The following is a 5729-nucleotide window of genomic DNA, read 5'->3' on the forward strand; positions in this document are numbered from 1 at the left end:
AAGAAAATTATACGTTTGCCTTTGGAATGAACGAAAGTATTTTATTTCGATATTTCGCGTGTAGTTATTTTTAATATAGCGTAGAAAACCAAAGGTGGGCTTTCTTTCGCCTTGGTTTATAGAATGAATTGAAGATCCAACGAGAACAGAACTCACGAAATTTCACTCTTTAACGAGTGGGAACACAAGAAACGCTTCTTCGAATTTGACGACGATATTCTCGGATCTCTCAAATCACTTTAGTCTCTCAAATCTCACAAAAATCTCTGCAACTTCCGTCGAAGGTCTCTCTTCTAACGCTTTCGTCGAATCTCGCTTCGTCCTCTTGTAAAGCCGGCGAAACTTAACGTTTGATTTCGAAAAAAACAACATTTGTCTATCGGTAACTTTGATGTTATCCTGTAATCGTACTTTCCTAAAATTAAGCTTCCTACAATATTTATTATCGCTTATTCGAATTCAAGTTATGACATGAAAACGAATGGTGACTGAGAGTCACCTCTCGAGTGCCGGCCAGCGTAACCGAGCGTGAAACGACGACAGTGTCACGTAAACACATAAAAGAAATATATATAGAAAAAACGCTTATGCTGTCAGCCCGTAGACCGACAGACCTTTTCCTCTATATTCAAAATAACGACGAATTACAATAGTTCCTCGTCAGGCAAGACGTTCCAAATAGACTGCCTTTTTGGATTCGGTGCCGGGTTTATATATCGTGCTATTCGGTTTAGAAGGAAGTTCGTTATCGCTGAATTTGGAATATGGTTTAGGGTATCAGGGGTTAACCGTTTGTCAGGAAGTTTATGGAGTTTTGGTATGACACTATCTTGTTTAGAAGGAAGTATTGAATTTAACTGTTTACCAGGAAGTTGATTAGACAGTGCTTTGATAGGACATAAGACTGGCTGTTGGTTTTCAGGTGATATATAGTAGACTGAAGGTGCCTGGGGGTTTGTTTTCGAATAGTAATAATAAATTGGATAGGATTGGTGTTAGAAAACAGGTAGGTGTCTGTAAGATATATATGGTCTGTCATTTAGTGACGTAGTGTCTGTGGTTTCGGGTGTCACATCCGAGTCAGCCGAAACTTTTTTTTTTTTTTTTTGACATAGGGGGAATGATGAAGAAGAAGGTAATATTTTTTAATTATTGTTCCCGTTATATTGCTCAAATTATCTATATTTAATTGATAATTTGTAATCTCAACAGTTTCGGCAATTATTTCCATTCATACGCAAAGGTGTGAAAAGACACCTTTTGGTCGAAATAGGTATACACAAAATCGTGGTAGAAATAGTGTTAAGGACACAGTGCCCTCTCATCGATACAGTTCAGCAGCTATTTTTAAGGCCATGGCGAAACACTTGATACCTCAACGGTTTCTGTCTAAATTCTTAGAAGCAACCTAACGATATCGAAGGTCGAAGAGTGTAACCGATGCAGTTGAGTGCAGATCAGCTATCGGTGATTGACACTGAACTTGCCGTTTATCACCGTTTAACCCTTTGACTGCCACGCCGAAATTTTGCCCAGGACGCCACGGAATTATTTTTATTATTCAAAGCGTATAATGGCAAAATAATAATGAATCGATGTTAGAAGACAATATTTTTATCAAATGGTACGTTTCTCTTACTGGTGGTCACGGGTGACCACCGTGGCGCCTTAGTAACGGTTCGACGAAGGTTACGGCACGAATTGCAAAAAAAAGAAGTGCGAGTGTACCTGGAACGAAAATTTTGCAGGGAATGTTAGAAAAAAAATTCCAAATTATTTGGGTGAAAAATTGCTAAAAATAAGACCAAGAAGGTGACCACTTGTTGTCCGGATTGTATTGGTGCGCCGCATTTATGTTTGGAGCGCTTTAACAAAGTGCACCGTTAGATGCAAGATTTATTCTAACATTTTGTTATTCTTTATTGTTCTAATAAAAAATTTTAATTGTTTCTTAGGGCACATTTTATTTCAATGTTTCTTCTATACATTGGCCATATTCAATTACACTAACTCTCGATTTCCATTTAGTTTTCTACAATTGTAAAAAGTTGAAAGGCTCCGTCACCCATGATCACCGTGGCGTCACGGGAGAAACCGTTGCCGGTCATATGTGACCACCATGGCAGTCAAATTGTTAACAGACGAGTCGAGTCTACGAGGACACATTAACACACAAGTCGCGTCTACGAGTCAACTATTCAACAAGTCGAGTCCGAGTCTATTAGTCTGCTAGCCTTCGAAACGCCGAAGCTAGTCCTGTCCGCTAGTCCACAAGTCCAAGTTATTCCTCTAGTCTGCAAAGTCTACTAGTCTTCGAAACGTCGAAGGTAAATTGAAACAGTTGCCCAATATTAATTTGGCGGGCAACGCGTGTCGTAGTTGCGAGACGGATTTACAACCCGTCGGACTGACGAGAGTCGGTCGCTATCGTTTACAGGAGCCGTATCGCTAGGCCCTAATGGCAGGTACGACATGCAAAATCTCCGACTCAAGTTGTATAGGGGATTCTCCGTTTTGGAGTGGACAGCGTCGCGTAGTGGCTGCGTGGCGCCGCTGAAGAAAGAAGAGGAGGAGCTGAGAGGACGAAGAGGTTCGGAGTATCGGACAAGTCGGAGTCTTGGATGAGTTACCTACGCCTGACTTCCCGTGGCCACCTTGGATGAAGAGAAAGACCAACGTGGAGGTTTTAGCGGATACAAATCCCGCATAACCCTGACCCTCCCCCTCAGGAGGGCGGGGTATCTTGTCGAAGATTTCTCCCACGTAAAAAAAAAAAAAAAAGAAAAAAGGGTAATACCAGAGGTAAGACGCGGTGTAATATGAAAGAAGAGACGTTTAGCACTCCTATAGACAAGGATGGAAACACAAATAACTGGTAAGGCACTGTCGCCCTTTGATGACACTTACCACATTTTTTTTTTTCGTGAGGGAACCCGAATAACGTATCGTAACGTATAATATTAATAGGAATAACAAATTGTACTAAATTAAGAATTCATTGAAGATATTTAATAATAAGTTCACATGCATTAAGATCATTTGGAATATTTTATTTAACACGTTGAATGCCCAGCGTAAAATGATGGAGTTTCTCCCGATGCCCAAATCGGGCCCCAAAACAAGACTCGGAATGTAAACAACGCGATTAGGAAGAGCGATACAGTGCAATGCATCGTTAAGATATAGTTTATTTTGTGATATATTAGAGGATCTTTATTAGAAAATATGTTTATGGTAGGTATCATTTTTATTTTCAGAAGACATTTTTTTTTTTTAAACAATATTAAAACATAATTTTATCGAAGATGCTTAGAACGTGTAAAGGACCTGGAACTGGAGAATACGATAAGCGTCCCGAAAAAAAGATCAATATGAAAGATCTCGTTGCATTAATATCAGAACTTTCAGTTTTTCAGTTCATTCAGTTGAGCAGTATATTTTGCATATTTTTAACATCTTTATTTATTTCTTGATCCCTAGAAGTTTATTAGATAGCGCAAAAGTGTAGATGAAAGTGATCCGTATTTTTAATGTCTCTTTGCTTTATAATCTATCGTTACTTTCTGTTGTCTATAGTCGTCATAATTGTATTTCAAATAAAATTACTATAAATTATCACAAAAATCCTGTTTAATTGGACGAAGAATAGTAACCCTTTACGGGTTACGGGGTCCCTGTGGAAACAGCCGTCACCCATAAGTGGGTGACATGGCGTTCAATGTGTTAATTGAATTAATTTATAAACGAATAAATACACGTGTATTAATAATTAATAAAGCTATAATCAATTTAATACTTGCCATATCTTTTTTTTTTTTGTCGCAGGGGGAATCTTCCATAGACATCCCGGCCCCCTGAGGGGGAGGCCGGGGTTCTGTGAGATTCTTACCCACTAAACCCCCTCCTGCGGTGGTCCATCCTCTTCGCACAAGGGAGGGCCCGAGATGACAGGCAACGCTTTCGCGAACCTAAGACACCGGTGCCTCCCCGCGACTTCTCCAGCTCTCGCTGGGCTCCTCTTCGGGCTTCCCAGCCCAGTCCTCTTCTTTCTTCGGCAGTGCCGCGAGACCACTCGCGTGGCACCTACACCTCCCTGGACCGTGATCCCTCGACGGTCGGTCCCTCGGCCGACCGCCCGCGGTCCCCTCCGATCGACGGGAAGGCGTAGAGGCGGGGACTCGCCTCGTCGCCGGAGGTTCTTCACCGGACGATTATCCGGGATTTCCTCCTCGCGTCGGATTAACACCGGCTTGCGGAGCGACGAGCCTGCGTCGCGCTCGCCGCAACCGCCGTGCTCTTCCGAGACGGCCGCGGATCTGGGTCCCCTTTTCGCGACTCCGCTCCGCCACCTCCTTCCGCTGCATGACCTGCTCGCAGAAGGAGGCCACCGCTCGCCAAACTCGATCGCTCGCAGCCATGCCGGGGACGATCTCATGAAGCGAGAGGTCCCAACCTACGAGCCGCTGGAGCTCCCTTCTCTCCGGCGCCCAAGCAGGACACTCCTCCAGGGTGTGCTGCGCGGAGTCAAGCTCCGCTTCGCAATGCCAACACCCTGGCGTCACCTCCTTCCCGATCTTGTGCAGGTACTCCCCGAAGCATCCGTGCCCGGAGAGTACCTGAGTGAGGCGGAATGTCCGCCTGCTGCCGCTCCTCATCCAGTCGTCCAGGGCTGGGATGATGGGTCCGACGGACCGGTGGCGTGCGCTGTCCGGCCTACGCAGCCGGCCCTGCCACCTCTTCGTGACGGACCGCCGGATATCCCTCTTCTTCTCCTCGATTTCTTCAAGTTCCTCCGGTCCTGGACCGAGGTTCCCTCCGCGGTCGCGGCGCAGGAGCCCGTAGGTCCTGCTGCCGCTGCTGCCAACAGGTCCATCGGTGGGAGGCCCGCCAGAACGGCGGCCGCCTCGTGCGAGAGTGTGCGGTATCCTCTCGCGATCCTGATGGCCACCCGCCGCCAAACGCTAGCCACTTTGGCGCGTTTCTTCTTTCTAGCCATCAGCTCTTCCGCCCACACCGGTGCCCCGTACGGGGCCATCGAGCGGATGACACCGGCGTAGAGTCGGCGCACCCTCTCGTCCGGCCCTCCTATGTTGGGCAGCAGCCGACACAGCGCTACGCCCGTCCTCTGCAGGCGGGGGCGAGCTCCTCGAAATGGTCCTCGAAGGTCCATCGGCCGTCCAGGACGAGGCCGAGGTACTTCATTTTTTCTCCAATCTGGACGGTCTTTCCTCCCACGCTGATTATTCCTCTTGCGGGTGGTATTACCCGCTTCTTCCACCCGATGTGGAACCAGATGGCCTGGGTCTTCTCCGGCGAGACGCGGAGTCCCAGGCGTTCTATGGCCCCAACTACTACGGCCACCCCTTCCTCGGCGAGCAGGGCCGTCTCCTCGTAGTCCTTCCTGCTCGACGCGACCAGGGTATCGTCCGCGTACCGCGACGAGGCAGTCCCTGCCCCAACGCCTTCCCGTCGTCGGGGTAGAGCCGCGTGCAGTCGGTTGAGGGATCGACTGCTATGGGATCGCGGTCCAGGGGAGAGAGGTGCCGCGTGGTGGTGCGCGGCACTCCCGAAGATCCAAGAGGAAGAGGTCACGAGCACGAAGAGGACCCTCCCAGTAGGGAAGTCGCGGGGGGGCACCGGTGTCCTTAGGTTCGCGGAAGCGTTGCTTGGTTTCCCGCTGTCTCCCCAGCGCGAAGAGAACGGATCACCTGTATCGCGTCGCGATCGAC

The 5729-nt window shown here is 47.5% G+C and overlaps 1 non-coding gene across 1 annotated transcript; it reads left to right on the forward strand.

Annotated features, from left to right (window-relative positions):
- The first annotated feature begins 2812 nt into the window (after positions 1 to 2812).
- Positions 2813 to 2919, forward strand: LOC143220432 (U6atac minor spliceosomal RNA). Its single transcript, XR_013011625.1, has one exon. It is a non-coding gene; the product is annotated as a U6atac minor spliceosomal RNA (small nuclear RNA).
- Positions 2920 to 5729: the final 2810 nt, after the last annotated feature.

The sequence above is a fragment of the Lasioglossum baleicum genome, unplaced genomic scaffold (assembly GCF_051020765.1).
Source record: "Lasioglossum baleicum unplaced genomic scaffold, iyLasBale1 scaffold0950, whole genome shotgun sequence".
Lineage (NCBI taxonomy): Eukaryota > Metazoa > Arthropoda > Insecta > Hymenoptera > Halictidae > Lasioglossum > Lasioglossum baleicum.